This window comes from Eucyclogobius newberryi, unplaced genomic scaffold (genome assembly GCF_026437365.1).
Source record: "Eucyclogobius newberryi isolate DKJ021-1_F unplaced genomic scaffold, fEucNew1.0.hap1 SCAF_13, whole genome shotgun sequence".
In the NCBI taxonomy this organism is placed as follows: domain Eukaryota; kingdom Metazoa; phylum Chordata; class Actinopteri; order Gobiiformes; family Gobiidae; genus Eucyclogobius; species Eucyclogobius newberryi.
The window spans coordinates 27266344-27287778 of record NW_027315757.1 but is presented as its reverse complement, the minus strand read 5'-3'; the positions used below and the strand labels follow the sequence as shown (position 1 = coordinate 27287778).

The 21435-nt window shown below is 39.2% G+C and overlaps 1 protein-coding gene and 1 long non-coding RNA gene across 2 annotated transcripts in view; one reads left to right on the top strand and one right to left on the bottom strand.

The window, feature by feature from the left end:
- Window positions 1–21435, top strand: part of LOC140358394 (uncharacterized) — a 181962-nt gene that overhangs the window by 72360 nt on the left and 88167 nt on the right. Inside the window, exon 2 of the long non-coding RNA XR_011926708.1 lies at window positions 19987–19996. This is a non-coding gene — a long non-coding RNA (uncharacterized lncRNA). The remainder of the gene's footprint in view (window positions 1–19986; window positions 19997–21435) is intronic.
- gcgra (glucagon receptor a) overlaps window positions 1–21435 on the bottom strand; it is a 45723-nt gene that overhangs the window by 18446 nt on the left and 5842 nt on the right. The window lies entirely within an intron of this gene.

Genomic DNA, 21435 nt, shown 5'->3' with positions numbered 1-21435 from the left:
TTTGCCCAAAACTCTTTCAAAAGAGAAATTAACTAAAAAATACAAATCAATGAACTAAATACACTAACACAATCAGGAGTACCAGTGTATTTCTTTTGTAGATCAATTAATTTCTCATCAATATAATTACAACATTTTATTTTATTATTATAATTTTTTAATGAAATATTTTCCAGGAGTTGGGTACAAGGTTTCTCTACAGTTTGTGAATTGCAGTGGCTGATGAGCAGTGCCATTACTACAACATAATTGAAAGTCCTTTGAAAGTCTGTTGTTTTTGCACAGATCATTCACCATGAGTATGAGCACTTGGCTCATTGCTTTTGCTGGAAATCTCTGTAATCACATCACCAGATCTCTCTCCGTCCTTGGTACGCCCCTTTTGGCGACATATTGATTGATTTTAAAAGAAAAAAAAAGTGTTTTGATCTAACGAAAACATGGCTTTACATTTACAAAATGTACTAAGGACATAGTCTTAACATGTTTTGTCAAATGTTCTACCTTCATGGTGCAGCGGGTTGTAGCTATAGTTGTTTGTTTTTACATGAAAGAGTTATATAATTGGTGAACGTATAGAACTCAAGTTGAACAGCCAGCTCTCACAGTAGTTGTAAGTAAGAATAAGTGCTATATTAGTTCCACTACTGGTGATATTTGAAGGGTTTCACTGATAATGTTATCAGTTCAATACTTAACTGATAAATGGCCCCAATATCTTTCTAAGCTGCCTTAGTCTCTTTGAGCACGTCGCTTTCCCAGTTTGTCCTCAGTGCATCAGATTTGGCTTTTTGAACCAACTAATGAGTAAAAATGTATATAAAAGAGCAATAAAATACAGTAAATGTTGGTTATTGGCCACAACAGTAAGACAGATATCGGGTAGTGGTGTCTGCTTGGTAATAGAGCAACTGTGCAATAACTTGAAAGCAGGCACAGCATCACTAGAACCAGAGGAATCATGTTGTTGCTGTTGTTAAGGTTTTTTTGTTTATGAGTTTTGTTTCTATGCATTTGAATTCCACTTAATTATCAAATGTGTACAAAACGTATTAAAGGAGAAGCATAACTGAGTGAAAGTCCCAATGTTGTGGCGCTCTTTGCTCTTTTCTCTGTTTCCCTTCCTATCTTACATAATAACTGGATACTCTTAGAAACACATCCATTCACACCTCTGCAATAAACATGACCACCCAGAGCACTCCATGCAGGGGACGCTCAGGGTCTTCACAAACCAGGACTGCACAGACACTGGACACACATCTTGTCCGTATTTGGTCACTGAGACTTCGCTTATCTGCCTGCCGCAAATTTCTGGGGAATTTGTGGTTTACAGATGGTGGACGGTCATGTTTCAGTCAGCTGCTGTTTACGACAAATGGCTGCATGGACTCAGGGCCAACATTCACTAAAGTGGACTCAAAATGTGAATTATTCTAACTTGTATTGTCAGTTTTACTATTGGACTTATGCAGAAATATGGGGCTCTTACAGTGGGACATCTTGGACACACTTCCTGCCATTTGCTTGTCTTCATGGAGATGTTATTGCGTAGCCTAGAATGTTCCACAATATAGCATTAAATGAGACGTATGCTAATAAACTTTTCACGTCATGTACTCACAGTTGTATTTTGATTGATTCATGCCGGTTGTGACTAAGCCTGTATTATCCTGCATCTGGGGCTCGAATGCTCAGAAAATTCCTGTTTTCACCCCCGGTCCACATCCCTGTATATTCCCAGCATATTCTAAAATATTCTGCAGTTTTGAACAGGAAGTCAATGGACCCGATTCTATCACTAAGCCACAATGAACAAAACGTAAAATGTGGATATACTTATAGTTAGATAAAGAGGAAACTTGCCCATCTTGTATTGATTCAGATAAAGGTGTTCTTATGACTTAACACCTTGAAAAACATCTGTTTTGGCCTGATGGCTCCATTGAAATAAATACATTGAAGCCATTCTACAGAACATTTGAGGCAAGGCAATAACATCTCTATGGAGACTAGCACAGAGCAGCAGCCAGAAAATGCACCTTGAAGTTATTCCATATTGAAATATGCTGAATGATCACAGTGATGTAGCGCTGTTCTATAGGCACTTTAAGCACCTTAAGTTAAGGAACAGATTTGACTCAAAAGTTTTATTTTTTTAAACAAAACAGAAAACACGGAACATTTAAATAACTTGGATAAATTGTCCAGCATATATGTTATGTAATGAAACTGTATAAACCACTCAGTTTTGTGTTTTTTGGTTTGTAAACCCTATTAACTAAAACCCTATGCCAAAACCACAGTTGCCATCAGATTGAGCAGAACTGTTACACTTTCATCAACAGGAAGTTGAAGTGTCTTGCCCAAGGACCAATGCCAGGATGAGTCAAGGTTGATTGAACTATCAATGATTAAACATGTATTTATTTATTTTTTCACTTGTAAATATCACATTGTTCTTTTCATCTACAAAACAAATAGGTGCTATTGTTTTATATGTTACGTGAATTGCTCCATTGTCCAGCGAGTGTGGACACACCTCTGTGTTTGCAACAACACAAACAAAGATGAGTACCCTTTGACAAATGGAAACACGGCGTATGCTGCCGCTAACCCTTGTCTCTTGCACTGTTCAAAGTGGCGCTGACCATGTGGGGAAACGGCAGAGTGGGCACAGACTCCACTCCAGCTGTGGTTCACACATCTGCATTTCAATTGAGGCCATGGGATTGTGTAAGAAACAATACAAATACAATACAAAACTGTTTGTGTAACATTTCTAAAGCTGTGTGGGAGGTTGTCCATTTTTGGACCCTATACCGGTAGACCAAACTACAGGAAGACTGCCTCCATCCTCCCACAACACTGGTTAGGCAAGGCAAATGTAGAGCACAATTATACACACATTTAAGTCATTCAAAGTGCTTTACAGAACAAGGAAGGCAATGTTATTACTGCAGAAGATGATGATGATGATATCTATAGACAATGTAGAATGTTGTATGCTCAGGCAAATACTCTTATGCGTAAGGGGACATTGTTTAAATCATAGTGTACACCATTGTACACGGCCAGTGGCACTTCTTGGTTGAATTACTCCCTGGGTAGAGAGCCTCCAGCTTTACGCACAAGCATTGAGGCACATTCACAGCTCGCTCTCTCTGCTTTGGATTCACCCGATGATGAGGAGCTGGGACTGGGCCCATAATATAGACTTTAAGCTACAGTCAATGGGCACACATGAGCCGGGGGCGCTGTACCGACTATAGACAGAGGAAAGGCTGCATGACGGGGCTGTTGAAGCGTGACTGAAGGTGCGTTGTGTTGCACAGTGCATATTCCCGAAGTCTCGTCCATCCCAAAAACCTCCACTGTATACGGCCCACCTTTGGATTAATAACAAAAAAGCCTGTGTGCAAAAGTTGCAGCCTGCAGGTGGCTTACAGTGACATTAACAAATGGTTTAGGGTGTGTTTACACTTGTTGTTCTTTGGTCCGAAATTGAGCCTATTTTAGTCAGGATGTGGACTTGATTTGGTCCTATTCTAGACGTAGTTTAGTCCTGGTCTAGTCCAGGTTTAGCTTTTGGTTTAATCTTGCTTTAGTTACAATTTTAAAGTGATGGAGTGTAAACGTAGCCTCACCCGGGCTCACATAACGTGCTACAGCTCCAGCTGCTGAGATGGAGCAATGTTCTTACAATGTTCTTACGGTGGATGGCTCAGATTAGGACCAGAGCTCTGCAGCGCTGTTACGGTCCCCAGTTTTGATTGCGCACTTGCAAGACCACGTGCTTACGTGATAACTAATCACTATTACAGGGGAAAGGCTCCAGCATCCGGCGATAATTTTTATCCAACGGTAAGAATTCGCTGCACCTAAGCTGGCACCAATGCACTGCACGGTATGCAATCTGAGCTCCTCTCGTACTTTAATACTACAGGAAGGCTGCTGTCACTGTCACCAGAGCTGGACAGCTTGAAACATGAGCAGGGTAAGTTCAAAGAGAGGAGAAAACGCAAAATATGATTTTCACTTTGAAGCTTCAGTTAGGGATGTCCCGATCTGATCACGTGATCGGAAATCGGGCCCGATCACGTGGTTTCAGACTCGATCGAAATCGGATGTTGCATCCGATCAGTGATCGGATATACATTTGACTCTTATTAGTTTGATCAGCGCTATTCAAGCTTATTATTAGACTGGAATACCCCAGTAGGAGTCTCTCCGTATAACGCATGAATGGATCACAACGTAAAGCCCACAGTTTACGGCAGTAAACTTTAGTTTTGTTTTACGCCGCGCAAACCTGCAGGGAATAAGAAAAAAATGCTCAATAACTGGGGCATCGACAAGCAACGGGTTGATGTAATTTTGCGCGACGGGGGTGCGGAGTGTGGGCTGTGCATTCTTGTCAACTTTGTGTACATGAGGACTTGCTTTCCCAACGCAGCGTGATAGACACCGTGGATACCACGAGGAAGATTCTAGGTCGCCCCTGGCTTACTCTCGACTCAAAGACCTTCAGACGGATTTCATCAAGAAAAACGTACATTTTATTATTTAAGCAAGAAGAGAATTAAGAGTGCAGTTCTGAAAAGAACATTAATGGCCATACTTTATGACACTGTTGCACTTTAATTTAATACATACTTTGCTTATTTGTTTACTTGCCTGCTGGGTATTTTAAGTTGAGCTGCTATTTTTATTTAATTCAAATTTTGCACTATTATTTCTCATTCAAGCTACCTGAAAGAAAGGTGCACTGTTAAAGTGTTAAAAAATAAAATAAAAACTGGGGACAACCTGTTTATGTTGCATTTGTGCATTTGTTTTATGTGTTAGAAAAGTATTGGATCGGGACTCGAGTCGGTATCGGCAAATACTCAAATGACTCGGAATCGGACCAGGGCCAAAAAACCTGATCGGGACGTCCCTCGCTTTAATCAATAACTACATGTACACAATTGTTCAAACTGACAGGGCATAATGACATAGATGAGCTACTTATACATTTTTAAGTGTTCTGATATTGACAATCAACACGAATCAAAAATTACAAGATAAATGATTTAGATCTAGGGCTGCACAATTTTGGGAGAAAATTGAAATAGCATTTTAAGTGTTGTCACTGAGATTAGATTTGCAATTAGTTTGAAACAAGTTTGAAAGGCGTATTTCTTGGTCAGAGTGCACATGGTTGAACAATTACAAAAATCCAATGCATTTCAGCATTTCAGGGAACATGAAAGTTTGAAACTACAGGTATTTTAAGATTTTTCCAAATATTTAGTTTTTTTTTGCAGTGGACATTTTATTATCTAAATAAGTGCAGTATTTACGTTTTGATAATTGCACCATTTCAAAATGAATTTGTAATTTTGATTGCAATATTCGCAGCTCTATTAGAATATACATCAAATGGCCTGTAACTCAGCCCACTATCAATGTTAATAGGCAAATGTTAAGGGAAAAAACATTTTAGCTCCAGGTTTTACTCTGCAACTTTCAAAGATCTTCTTTTTGTTAAACTTAATTAATCACGACATTATTCAAATATAATTTTCAGTATAAACAGTGATCTCAGCCTTTGGGTCATGAATCAAACAGATGGCAGTGCTTTACGCTGGCATTCTCTTGCATTTGAGTTGGCCGTATAATCATCCCCTTTTTCTCTGTTTTGGTATCATTTGGAAATGGAGAAGCTTTTGAGAATACATTTGTGAACACTTTTTGGGAGCAGCTCCAGTGTGGGTTACAATTGCAACCTTTTAAGCATAATATTTGTGGTACAGGCTGTTATCTTGGAGTCATAATTTTCAGATTATTCATAAATGGCTCTCAACAAAAAATCACTGTCAACAAGCTAGATTGAATGTCGCTTTGTTGAAAGGCCACAATTTAGGCCGTTATTCTGTCATTACCAAGACTGTGAATTTAATGTCATAGTTTCAGATGGTTTACTTAGGGCGATTGTTCTTGAAAACCATGATCGTGCGACTTTTCAAACGACAACTTTTGTGCAGATGTTTGACACCACTTTTTAAAACAGTACAGTAAAAAACATAATTCAATTGAGCTAAGAGAAAATAAATTGATCTTTGTTTCATGTGGATGGGTCCAATGATTATAATAAACCAGGTCCAAACATCTGCATTTTGACAGTGAAAAGGCAAACTGGCCAGGTCATTTATTCATAATTCAACTATTTATATAACACATAAAAAAACATAACAAAGACAGGGACGAGCAACAAAATATTTTAAGTTCTATTTAAAAATATATAATATATAAAATATACACTTGCAGGTGCTGTACTTGATTTGAACTGTTTAAAATCATGAAAACAGAACTTGTTAATTTTCTAAATCTCTGCAGCGGTCCACATGTATCCTTCACTTACCTAATGCATCGCAAGTGTCCAAGGGTAAAGCAGATTTACCCTGATGGCAAAACTCATTTTGGCCTCTGTAAGTTGTGAAAAGAGTTTATAAACTCATCACAGTGAATAATTAGGACGCTTGTGATGCATTAGGTAAGTTATGTACTAAAGCTATCCACAACTAGCATGCTAACAGCCCACTTCCTGCTATATGGAGAATGAAACACTCTTTAATTTGATGCAAAAAGCACAAAGTGAACTACTTGACACCTGAATAGGTTACAACATATCTGTACTGTAGCAAAAACTTTTACATCATGAAAAAAAGGTACAGCTCCTTTAAACATTCAGACAGTTACAGACATGTACGAACAAACATTGTCCCATTCAGTCAGCGCTTCACTCTTCCCATTTACCCTCCCCAGTGGCCTGCTCTAATTATTATTAATTTATGGACAGTTAATGCTGTAATGTCACATGAAATCAACCTAGAGTTACCTAGAGTTATTTTTTTACTGTCTGTAGTTTGATTAAAAAGCAAAACAAACAACAACTCTTAGCAAAATCACTTAAGGCAAGTGCAAAGAAAAATGCACAGTATCTATAGAAATCCCATAAATCAATCATAAACCCTGAGCAATGACGTGCACCGAATATGCACCGTGCTGTGTACATTCAGTGAAAGTGCTAAAGCGTTTGCTTTCCTGCCTCTTGAGACAACAAAGTGCTTGCTCAAAATAATCAGTCACTGCCTGGATTTGAGAATAAACAGTGGATGAGAGAGGCACAAGCACAGCAGTTTCACAGCCACGAGCTGGAGTATGACAGCGCAATCACTGCTGCTAAACGCACATATGAAGCTCAGTTCAACAACATTCTGCAAAGAGCTGAACATGTTTGTTTGCTCTGATCACAACAGTAATAGCAGAAAGATATTGTTGACTAAAATATGAAGAAAATATATACTTTGGTCAATATTCAGAACATTTAAGTTGGCAAATTGTTAGAAAAATGTATATAATTATCTCCTATTATTTTACTCTTATTATATTGTGTCCTGAATTAATGCTGTGTTTTTGAGAATGTCTGCAGGAGTGGTCAAGGCCAGCAGGCTCTTTATCTGCCTGTGGACATCTGTAGCGAGTGTGGAGGAGATTCAGTTCCACTCCCTTTTACTTTCTCACACACAAGTGCTCATTATTTTTCTGATTGCCTTGGCATTTATCCCCCCTCCCCTCAGGCTCGGGCAACTTTGTTTTATGTAACTATGGGCGTGAAAAAGTTGAATAAATGCGGTGAGAACGGCCAAAGGAGCTCAGAATGAGCAGGGATCGTCGATAGTCGTTTATCCTTGACCGTTCTCCTCGCGAGTAAATTATATTAATCTGTCTTGTCTTCCTTTCCTTGTTTACAGTTACTGTTGGGTTACCAGCCCCAACACAAATTAAAATTGCTACAAAAGTTATGGAACAATCGTGCCAGATTACAGTTGTTTATAAAGTCAAATTTGTCTGATATTAGCAGGAGAATTTAGCATTAGAGAATGAATTAACGAACATATTAAACCGACCAGACTGACAATGCAATATTCTACTTGCATTTTATAAACTAGGGTAGATTTAAATTGCTTTTCTTTAATGAATGCCCTTTTTGATTTGATATGTAAATGATTTTATATATGTTGTTTTTATTGTTGGCCATTGTTTTAAGTTGCCTTGAATCACCGAAGCAAGTTCCTATGTTTGTGAATTTTGTTCATTGACAATTGATTTTTTTATTTTTTTAAAAGGATTTTTTAGCCCGTAGACTTTGTTAGACGGGACAGCTCAGTGTGAAATGGAGATGAGAGAGAAAAGAGGACATGAAGTCAAGTCAAAGCCAGGATTCAAACTCACGACACACGGAGCCTGGCATATGTGCTGCCACCTTAACCAGTCAACCACTGGGCAACACAAAACATTACTTATAATACTTGATGTATTTGTCCCCTACGGGTTACATTTTGACAATACATTGAAAATATCTTTCAAATACGGGCTAGAATGGGCTGAAGACATTCTTGGTTGACTAAAGACATCCCCTCGATCGATAGTTGACAGAAAAACAGCGTGACGTGGTGTCAAAGTCCAAAGTACTCTATATTCAGTATCTCTGTCTGGTCCAACTGCACTCACAAGACTACAAGCCCACCTGGAGTAATCGAAACATACACTTTAGAAAGAAAAGTACTAGTAAACCTTGTCATATAGATAGAAAAAGGTAGATTTACCCATGAGTCCACCTTTCCCATTTCATGTCTTTTCACTGCTGCTGATGTTCATATAAAGGCTTTCAATCCCAATCTTTGTTTTGTAACTATGACACCGTAAACTAAACGACTAAAAGCTCACAGTCCTATTTCAAATTCATGCTCTAGAATCTGGTTAATTCATCATTTCAGATGGAGGGCAGGAGCCTACACAACTCAGTCTGTAAACTCTAGATTTACAGACTCATGATCTACACGCACTGTTCCTCATCATTATTTAGTAGGGATCCGATTTGCTTTTCATAATTTGAACTGACGACAAGCATGTCTTTGGGGCTGAATAATGGCACCACGTTCTGTAAACAAGTTGTGATGTCACCTGAACACAACCTATCATGAATTCCATAATGACACTTTTTATTCTCTTTTCATTCATAATTCAACTATATCTATAGCAAAACATTATTCTTTGCTATTCTCCAGCTATTACCGGATGACAAGTTGTTTTAAGTTGACATAAAGTATATGACTCCTCGACTTTAGCTTTGATTTAGCCAATCCTTTAGTGAAAGCTGCGCTCCCTCAGGTCGCGGCCTGTTTATGTGTAGTAATCCCAAAGAGATCAGTCTGTCTGGGATCCTTCAGTCTCTCAGACAGGGGCAAAGGTGAGCACCCTAAATTCAGCTCTCCACCTGCCCATATTTAGAGAAGACGGTCCCAGCAAAGATTTACTAGGATCAGGTCTAGGTAAAGCATACTGCAGTTGTTAATATTAAATTGAAATACATTCAGAAAATGAATATCCCGTCACTCCTATATCAGGTTTATATCCACAAGCGTTAACATCTATCACTTTCGCTAGCTTTCTTTATGATTTATTGCTCTAAACATGTATTTTCCAAACATTTCTTTTCTACCCAAGACTTCCTCCACATAATCATTCTTGCTCGTTATAGATTCAGTGAAGGTTCATCAAAACGTAGCCTACACAACCCAATTTATTTAAATTTTTTTCTTCTTACATCTCTCTTATCTATGGCTTGTATCTGCCGGATGCTTTATAATGCTTCGTTTCTTCTGGTGTTTATAGCCTTTGTGCAATTTAAACAGCAAAGCAACATCATTCTAACAACAAGACTGACTACTGAGCGTGTGCTAGGTTCAAGATTTGTTTTCTGTACAGCAAAATGTCAATTGTGTTTACAGCTGTGCAAGTAGTAGTAGTAGTAGTGGTTGTAGAAGTGGTGGTTCTATGTTTATTTTGCAATTACAGTGGTTTCACTAAACGCTCGCAGTTGCCTTTATGTAAATGCTGCCTGGAGTGCACTGTAAAAATACCACAGCACTTATCCTGAGGTGCCTCTTGTGCGTCGACAAAGATGACCCACGGCTGCTCAGCCAGATGTTGACCTACTCGTCACTCATACGGACAACATACAGCGCAAACCTGAAGAGACAATATAACGTTTCACAAGTGTCACTCATTCCAGCGCTGCGAGCTTTTGTTGTGGTCTGACCGCGCTTATGAACAAGTTACCAACACGACAGTAACATGTTACTCACCGCAAGCATGACTTCCCTCCGTGTAAATCGAAGAGCTGATGCGGGAATGGCCCAATCACCGAATGAATGCCTCTGGCCTGCTTTATAGTCGCTCAATTGAAGGGAGCAGGCCCCTTTTTTTGTATGTCTGGACTGAGGCGACATGCGAGGACAGACGCGCTGCAACAACATCTTCAGGCCGTCACGAGAATGTAAAGCGCAAACAGCACACGGACAATTGAGTCATCTTTCATTCATGGGTGCAGTAGTCGTGTTTAATGTGATCAGCCACGCAACCGTACTACATACTGCATACTGCATATATGAATATCACAGACAGCGCCTTGTTGAGTACGATGTTTGCATACCAGAACCCTCACAAAGAATGCAAAGAACTGACTGCATAAGAAACAATTAATTCCGTCAGGAAATTGAGTCAGTGGTATGTCTACAAAGTCCAATTTGTCTGACTAATTTGGCATCATTTTAAGTTATTAAATAAGACGAGACCATCTTCACTGTATTATTTATATTGATAAAGTGCAAACTAGACAAGCATATGCCAAGTAATCTGAGCAAAATTACCAGGGAAAGATAAAATAATCCCTTTTAGCCAAGTGCAATCAATAAGATTATTCACAACGAGACATTATAATCTTTGTTTGTATTAATATAAAGCTGTGACAGCGGAAGGCACAAGTAAAGAAAGACTGTTGATGTCGTGATTTGGTCTGTTTGTGTTTTGTTTTATTGCTTAATATGTCGTACGTTTTAACAGTAGAAAAATCCGAATGATATAAGACTTAAAAACAATTGCAATTCCCCAATAAAAGCAGTTGTAAAGTACAAAAAAGTAAGTTTGCTCATAGTAATAATGCATGTTTTTTCAGGGAGGGAACATACAATTAACATAAACCATCCACATAGTCCTATATGTTTAGTTCGGCATTTCTGTCCCAACTTGTCCAAACTCTTTAGAATTTGTCAGAAAGTAATCATGCCATAATTATCATCAGTCCAGTCCTTAATCGTCGGTACATTTTGTGTACATTTTTGTGTTTTTTAGGGCCTTTTTCCCTGTCACCAATCGTGTCCACCGATTGTATCCATGGCAGGAGTTTTGAGGCCCAAATACACAGTTCTAAGATGGAATGGGATGGTTTTTATGCATTTTTAAGCAATAAACCCATCTAAATAAATACAATATGGATAAGTTAAATGCCGTACGTTTGACTTGAAGTTGGTAGTCTGCACAAACGTATACGGCCATAACCTACAACTGAACAAACTCGATCAATGTGCAGTAAATGTAGTGTTTTATTGAATGGCCGTTCCCACCGGGTGTGATGCGTATGACATGCTCAAGAACCTGTTCGATGTGTTCAGGGGCCTCAGTAAAGCAGGTAATGTCATGAGCAAACACAGAGTAATTAGGCAGGAAACGCGAGGCACACACACACACCGCACACACTCACCGGCATCACTATTCTCACGGGGACTTCTCGTTGCCTACATGCAGAGGTGGGTACAGTAGACGCAAAACACATTTCCTCAAGAACAAATACCTTCAGTTTGAAATAATATCACCAAGTACAAAAGTTCAAAAGTAGCGACTGAATAATTAATAAAAAGCTTGAGGTGTTGATTGGTTTGAACTTCACGTCAGAGTTATTGGACGGACAAAACGTTAAGTTAAAGAATAGACCATGGTTCAAAAATGAGAATAAATCTATATCTGAAGGGAAGCTGCAAGAAACACAAATGTAACAAAAGATTATCCATTTCTCACTGTGGGATTAGTAACCACATATTTTTTTAGCAATGTTTAAATACTATTATTAAAAAAAATATGACACATGTATAATTACTGTTCAAGTATGGTGTTGGAAATCTACTGTTTTTGTAGTAAATGCAAATGATGTGAACCTCTGCTGCCTGCAACAACACATCTGTGCTACATGTGCCGTTTTCTTCTCATTTCCATAAATCTGAACCCGATAATGATATGGAGATGTTTGACAGAATTAGCTCAGCGTTGATAAATGTTATAATGGTGTTGTGGGTGAATTGAAATGTTCCCATTAGCCTTATGCTTCCAGATAAGATGTGTTGGGCCGATAGACCTATCCGATGTCGTGCGTCTGAAGCGCTTGATAGACTCTGGGCGGGACAGGGAAAAGCATAAGTCACCGTGGGGAGCAGACAGTATTGTGTGGGATGAATATTTGATTAGTTTTAGTTTATGACAACCTGGCCCGGGACGACGACAGAAGGAGCGCAGTTAGGTCGTACGAATGCACTAAGGGAGATGAGCTCTGGCAGGACTGAGCAAGGACACGAAAGTCACAAGGGGTGTGGACCCATGGGTCAGATGCGAACTTAGACTTAGGACAGTCTCGGGCAGGATCAACGTTTTATCCTTATCTAGGTTTTAGTTTGTATTTTAATGTCCAATTTTGACACTGACCAAACTCAAATTCAACATACATACATGACCCACTTTGGGATGCAAAGATTATTTGGTTAATAGATAACAGATTGTATTGTTCAGGTCACAATATAATGGTAAGAACTAAAAATGAAGAATAATTACTATTTTAGAAGGAAAATTAAATTCAGTCATTACTATAAAAAAGTAAGCCTAAATGTAAAATGCTTTTTAATATGGCAATAATGTTGCTTCTGCATTCAGGAGGTTTGATTTCATAAACCTGGTGATTATTATTATTATTTTCTTATTTTTTTAACCATTAGAAATAGGCCAAAACGTGCCAGTAAAAAATGTCTTGGTTGAGTTTGTGATCTTTCCCCCCGATATATTCCTCTCTAAATCCAGCATGTTATAAGTCCTCAATTTTGAGAATAACAATGACCACTTAATTTCACTGTCCGATTATGCCTCCAACCACACAGCAGGTTCTTCAGGCCAGTGTGGATCACTGCTTCATTATATCTAGTCCAATTGTAGAGTTTCTGAATAAGAAACATCTAAAACAGGCATGTGACTCTGGGCTGTTCAAATAAAGACTCATTCCGCTTTGTTAAATGAATGTTTGCTTGTTGCTTCTGTAAAAGACATGAACATATTATTTCTTATCGTGGAGCAGATGGCTAATTGGGAAATATCTTTATTGTGAAGCGATTTAACTGTATTTGTTAGATAAACTGTGACTCATAATTCAATCAAATCTAAAAAGTTGTGAATTTCCTGTTTAGCTCAAAAGCGTGTTGCATGATTATGATGGAGGTCAATGTCCTCTGCTGTGTACACAAGCTCAGGCTCGAAAACACACTGACCTCTGCAAGGCCTTTTACGCACAGAGCGATCAACACCCAAATAACAGTGTTGTTCTACACAAAAGACTTCATTTATGCACTATAAACCGATGTAACAGTTTACCACACAGCTTTTCCACACGTCAAACAATCAAAACCCAACACATCATGATGATTATGACTTATAGAATCCCAATCTAAAGGAAAACAGAAATATGAGAGCAGCATTACAGACAAAAGAATACTGTATACAACATTCTACGCACATAAAAGAAATTACAGTAATCAAACCAGTGACGGGTAACAGAGGTCACTTGAATAAGCAAACGTAATAGGCTTGATGAAATATTTATACGCAGCGGGTCGGCAGGCAAGCTTAAACATTTACCCAGATTTCCAAGGGGCAGGACTTTGTAAAGCATTTATAAAGCGGCTGCTCTTGTAGTCACAGTCCATGGTCACTGTAGCAAATATACTTCGGTCAAGTAACGGTCAAACAGTGAAAGTTGGTTCACCAGTAAGTTTGCTCCAGGTGAATGCAACAGTAATAATTAATAATGATGATGGTTCTTTTGTGTTGCAGTTTTGATGCTTTTAACCACCATCTGCTCTGCACTTTTATGCTTCACGTTAGGAAGCACATTTCACTGTGTGCTCTTGAAAACGCAATAGAACTATTAGAACTCAATAGAACTATTTCAGTTTATTATTCTCTGGTTGATTCACTAGTTTTGGGTTAGGGTAAGAAATAGCCGAACTGAAACCAGCCTTAAAAAACAACCGTATCATTATTTGTTTGGCTCCAATAACTTGTGGCTTAAAGTTCTTTCAACTGGCAACAATCAAGTCTTTGGTATTGAATAACGGCACAACTTTCGGAAGCTATTGCGACAGAATAATTTCACTTTTATTTATTTGTGCTGACAGAGAAGACGTTTAACTTTGTGCCAGTTTTTGTTTCGGGTGAATAAGCCCAGTAGTAACAGATACATTACCCATTAAACCGGTTCCAAGCTAGATTTATGACCTTATAGTTTATTTAAAGTTGTGACATCATGTACTGTAAACTGACTCACCTATCACATAAGAGGACTCACCACTGTGGTATTAACAACCCAAACTCTCGCTCCATAATTAACTCCGATGTTGCACCTTTTAGCTCTTATCAATAAATGAGTGTCTTTGTGCCGCTGCAGCCCTGGGTATAATCTTATCTCATGTGTTCTGCTCTGGTCCGGCTGTGGGAACAACGGGGCGACTCGTCATGCATGAGCGGGCCAGAAGGAAGAGGCATGCGGTCCACCCGGTACATCTGGTGATAATATCTCAACATGAGTCCATCTACACGCACAAGCTCGTTCACTGGAAACCAAGACCTCCTCTGTGGCTCGGACCTGGACATAAATACAAAATGACTAAAAGCATTGTCATTTTCGGATTCGAGAGTGAATCATCCGCTGTAAGTGTTCGTAATCGGGTCCAGAATGGTGACCTGGCAAAAAGGTGACTGTTATCTACACCTCATTATGTTGAAGACCTAAATGCACTAATGTAAGTTCTTCAAGGTCGAGGGAAGATTTGCCCCGTGCATTGATAAGTAAACTAAAACGTTGTGGGGATTTAGAAAAAGCGCTGAAAGCTATCTCTATAATCCGGCCATGAAGTGCACCGACAAGACAGGGAAAGTACTGATAGATAAAGTATTTGTAAGTAAAAGGTAGAAAAGTTTTGTTGTTGTTGTTGTTGTTTTTCAATTCAATCCCTTTTGGTTTTATTCACAGTTTATGACTTGCATTTTGAGAAAGTGTTTCTGATTCAAGCATTTTGTCAGAAAAAGGAAGCACTGTTGCAGTCATGATACTGAACTGCTGCAGATGTGATTATGTAACACTTCTCTGTGTTTCAGGGGCACACTGAATCTTACCTTTGAAATGTGAGCCGCTCTGTCCAATTATAATCTAGAACACCTTCTCGTCCCATGTAATAGCACCGCAGCTTTGAGGATTCCCATTAAAGTCAATCTAAGTGGTGCGGTAATGAATCATTTGGAGTTGGAGTGTCACAGGGTCAGTCTGTGGTGATGGACACGCGTGTGTTTGTGTCTTGTCCTGAGATTAATCAGCCAATCACATCCGCGTGGTTTGACTGTGATTAATGCCTAATGAGTGGCACGTTGGCTCAGCAGTACGTCACGTGACCAAAGACTGTTTACTATAGTGAAGTGGTTCTCAAATTGTGGAACTTGGACCAATGGTCATACACAGTTCACAAATGAAGGTACTAAAAGTTAAAAGATGCTGCTTTCTTGTATGTATCTGCCAATATATTTAGTGAATTCAGTGAATCTTCATGTCTACAACTGAGTTTATTTAGGCTACATTTACTGTTTTTTCTGCCGCTTGACAGTCAATTTAAAAAAAAAAACAACAACAACAGGAATTTCTGCATAACACTGCATCAGAGACACACAAACAAACTATGCCACAGAAAATAATTTATGCTGTGCTGTACCAGGCCAGAAGGATGTGCAAGGATTTAGCTCTTTATTAGAAAGATCTAAGGAAATAATATCGATGTAATCATATTAAAATGTCAAATATTAGAATGATATGTATTTATTCTACGCAAAGAAAACTTCCGGTAATTATAGGCAGTAATAAACCGTAATTATTGAATGTGTGAGTGAGGGTTGTCTCTGTCACAGCAGCTTTGATCACTACAGGAGCTCAAACAAATACAGTGCATTCAAGCTGTACAAAACAATTGCTCCGATGGAAGCTTAGTCTGTGCATCATGAGCCAACATGCCCTGCATGTTTTTGGAGTTAGGGGAAAACTGCCGCCCAGAGGAAAGAGAGAACATACAAATGCTACACAGAAATACCCTGTCAAAGAATTAAAATCAAGACTCAAGAGAGAGCTTTTGTATTATGTTTTAGCTAAGGCCTGGGACAGATGTTATTTAGTCATGGTTTAGTTCAGTTTCAATTAGATTTTGGCCTTTCAATGGCTCTTTGTTGTGCCAAGGCAACATATACAAAAAAATAAAGTCTATCCAGCCAGAGTATAACAACTAACAATGACCGTCCCTGCATATGTTTGACAATTGAGCAGCAGGGATTGAGCAGTGGCGCAGCAGTCGAGTAAAGCTATAGAACCGTGGACATTTGAGGAGTCTGAAGTTGACAGTTGCTTCTTTGGTCAAAAGAGATAACCTGTGATCCCAGTGGGGAGTATGAGTTCCCCCTCAGTGCACACAGAAACATTTCCAAGCCGCGAAGCAAAAAGATTTATCACCACACAATCAATATGTGCAGAGGTGTGGTGGAGGTCTGATGATGAAAGAACATTACACGCTTTTGCTCTTTTTTGATGTGCCTTTAAACCCTGGAGGAGGGACGCATCGAGTTGCTTTGTATTTGTTCTGATCCTCTTTGGTGGAGGCACTAAAAATACCCCCTCCGCCCTCATAACGTGTGTGGGTCAAAGGTCAAGTGCGGCACTCTCCTCCCAGCGCTGCCTGTTTTTGAACGCAAACAAGAGGCTTCAGTGGAAACTGTGAACACGAGGACACACACACACAGGCACCCGAAATCATCATGTCAACTGATTATGTAATAGTAATACATTTAGTAAAAGAAAGTAGTTCACGGTCTGGTTTGGGTCTGTGTGCTTGACAACTTGGCTGTTTTATTAGGAGCTTTGATCTAGGTTCCGCATCTGTGAGACCTCATCGGGATCGTGAGCAGGTGTCTACAAAAGCTACAGTAAAAACAAATGTCAAGGGTGCACACACAAATGAACATCACACCTATTCTGTGTTCACCCCCCCCCACCAATCCAAAACAATATTATACTCCTCACTTCACACTGCATTACTCCTACATCCAGGACCTTTCAGGCAGCAGCTCCTTATCATGTATCATTTGCCTCTGACCTTGTTGTCATGAAAACAATAGTATGAGCAAAGAAATCTATATTCTGCATGTTAAATTTAACATATACAATGCCCCGTGGATTAGCCAATTTTGGTACAAACAAAAGGATCATAAAATGAGAATGCAGAAGTATTATCTGAGGATTTCTTGGACTGTACATAAAACAAAGCTATAAAGTAATTGGCACTCAAATGTCTGACTTTATTGTCTTTTCAAAGGAGCAACAGGAAAAGGAAATGGGGTGTATACTATAAAGCATCAGGAGAGGCAACGGCTCAATAAAAACATAAACCTTCCTGAACTCGGGTTGTATACGGAACTGTGATCATATATAAGAGTGTAAAAAAATATGTTTTATTTAAATGTGCACTAAGTCACTTTTTGGGGTGTCTTTTACCTGTTTGACTCGGTGGATATGTTATGCCTTTGCTTGGAATCTATGGCATCTATCTTGCATTTAATCAACTGTCAAGTGTTTTTATTGCTCAAAACTTTTGAAAAACATGCATTCTTACTCCTTATGCCTCCCCACAGACCTTACCTGTAACTCCCCTCCATGGAGTTTACTGTGAAACACCTGAGACAAAGTAATCTCAATGGACCCTCCACCAGAAAAGTGGAGTGCACCTGTAAAGAAGTGGTAAATACTTGATATGGAGGTTTCTCAAAGCCTTAATTATCTGTCCTAATCCTAACTAATCCGAACCTTAATTTGATCGCGAAGTCATATTTTAATTACACCGTTTCCCCAGCGGTTCTGAGGGAATCAAGGGGCTCTGTATGTCCCAGAATAAGAGAGGCTTGTGCTTTGCTTCTCTCCTCTCTATGTGGAACAGCTTGTCCTCCCTATAAACGATTACCAACCTCTGCTCATCACTATCATTTCCCCATCATAGCACGACTGACCGTACAGTGAAGCCACAACACTCTTGTGAGCTCTTCTTTGTGTGTGAAGTGATGAACACAGCAGGAGCAGTGGAGTTTGGAGGCTGCCGCTGTGGGAATGTGGCGAGTCCTGCTGAAGAGAGGCTGAAACGGCACGACCTAATAAGACTTTAATGACGTGTTCTGCTCTCGGAAATCTTCGTCTGTGTCACTGTGGTACAATACGATTCTCTACTAAATAAATCAGGCGATACAAATGTGGTTTTTGAGGAAGACGTTTCCATTGTCAACAGCGCCGCAGCACTGTGCTGGCGTGCACAAACTCAATTTAATTACGAGAGGAAAAGGCTTGAATGATGACGATTTATAAGCCACCTTTATATATTTTTAACACAAAATAGTATGTTTAATATTATCATGTGGTCCTTTACTAGTTATGTATTGAGACCGTTAGAAAACAATCCAGGTGATGTCCATCTTTGTTCTATAGCCTGTGATTCTTTTGAGTCTCAATACCTGATCAAATATGTATCTAATTACGATGCTAGTTTCAGTATTAATTAGTATCTGGGTGTTCATTTTGAAAAGCCTATACTGTGCAGATCACAGACACACAATGAAACCCAGGCAGCTCTTTAAACTGACAAAAGATCTCATAATTCTGATATATACTTTAAATGTAATTGAATATCACATTATATAGGAGTGTGAGGACCATAAAGATAAACTTTAGTGCCACGTCTGCAGCTGAGATAAGGCTTATCCCGAGAAAGTATCAGAAGAGCACTAACCCAGAAAATCTTGTAGACTGTTACATTAGAACCCATTATATCTGAATAAAAACTATAAATGCCACTTAAAGTTGCTATTACTCCATGACAAACAAGATATTTACAACAAAAAGTCACATTCATTGCATTTGCTCTGACACTGGGACACTATTCTGTGAAGTTGGAAGATTTAATAGACTCTTGGCTGATCCGTTTAACCTGGCACGAGGACCACAAATGCGACCATGAAACGACAGCGGAGAGCAACAGAAAGTCAATGTCTATCAAATCTTTAGAGAGTGAACAAAAGAGAGAGAAGTCCAAATCAGCACATGATATTCAAGCAGTCAAAGCACATGTCTTATTCAATTCAATCATTATACTGAGGAATTTGAGGACTATGGAGGACCGTGAGAGCCTTTAATTAAAGGAGTCATTAGAAGAAAATGCAATACATAACTTAACAAATGCTTTATATTAAAGGTTTAAGACCATTTACTACTTGAATGATTTTAGTATAACCATTACCAAATGCATTTACAAATCCTTTTAGGAAAACCTTTTGCAAACGGTATGAGCTTCTCGGTTTAGTTTTATCGTGGCTCTCCTGGTCTGATAGATCTGTGCTCCTGGTCTTCCAGCTAAAGTATGGAGCTCTCTGATTGGTTAGAGCAACTTGTAAACCAACATATAAACCAATCAGTGAGTTACTTCACTTTTATTATGTGCTTTACATCAGCCAAGAGAACCAAGAAAGGCCCGGAAAAGCTACTCACAGGTTAATCACAGAAGTTATACATTGCAAAAGGTTTTCCCAAAAGGATTGGTAAATGAATAATCCATAAATCCACAAATCCATTTCATAGATTGTGTTTTGAAAACACCATTGAGGACAAGGCCACTGTTGATGTGCAATAAGGTAACGCCAACAGAGTTTAACTAGTCCATAGTTGGTGGCCATCACAATGGAGTGTTCATAGTCACAAAACTACAGCACATGCAAAAGGACAACTGTTGTAACCAGCCATGTACATAACCATTAGTTAATAATTGAATTCGGCAGCAAACATAATATGTTCTGATACAGAATAATGTGAGGTAAGCTTGGTCTGACTCTGACATCTACAAACCCATGGCAGTTGAGGCAAACCCTGATGAAACGAACGTGCCAGTCAAAGAAAGGGTGGACAATTTCACACACACAAAATAAATATTGAAGCCTGATCAATTGATTTTGTCATTCTGTACTTTTTAGTTAAACGCATCACATTCATGACACAGACTGTTGTGACATGTTGTGTAGGGTTAGGCCAGTGTTACAGTCCAGCTAAATTTGTCATTTTGTTTATTTAAATTCTTTATTTAAAGGATTTACATAGGACAACAGCAGAAAAGAGAATCCATTGGGAATGAATCTACCTTACTGACAGCTGATTGGACCCCATCTATTCTGATCAAAAATGGGACTCCAGTTCAGTACCATTCCTCAGAAAAGGCCCAGGGTGTTGCACAGTACATATGACATGATTCATTTATTCTCTTTGTCCTAAAGCTCGTGGAGCGTTCAGCCGTCTGTTCTCGGCGACATTCCAGGAGCGGATTTCGGCATCTTGAACACACCAAAACTCCAGCCCTAATGTGCACAACATTTTCCACTCATTCCTCCTATATAAGATAAGATAAGATAAGATAAGATAAGATATTCCTTTATTGTCCCACATGGGGAAATTTCATTGGTGCAACGCAGGTAGATACAGATGTAGATACAGAAGAACAGATCACTTATAGGAAGTCTGAAAAACACTCTCAGTAGAAGATCTCCTATAAATAAATAAAAACTCCCATAGACAAATAAATAAATAAATAAATACCATTGCATGTGATCCCGACAGTAATTGCACATGAATATGTGTCACGACAGCACATAGATTGCACATGAATTTCACAGTAATTGCACATGAATTGCACATGAATTCCAACAGCAATTGCACATATGACAGAATTGCACATCAGTATTAGGTTAGGTCAGTATTGCGACGGGATAACGTGACGATCTCCGGGTAAGACGACTGTTCTCCACAGTTTCATGAGTTCCTCCTTTGTGGAAACGTGGTACGGCGCCGGCCGGGGGGCGGGGCCGGAGCCAAGACACATCGCAACGACACGACGAAAACACTCAATCCAGCCGAATAAAGTCAAAACAAGTTAATTTAAAGCGATTCCAGTGCGTGTCCCGATCGTTCGTGAAGTTCCTCTTTCATATAAACGTGTATATAAACGTGTACCGACGACACGCCGTACTTTAGCGCGGCCGGAGGGCGCGGGGGGGGGGGGGGCTGGTGGGCTCGCTCGGAGCTAGCTCACGTCACAACAACACAACGAACGCAACGAA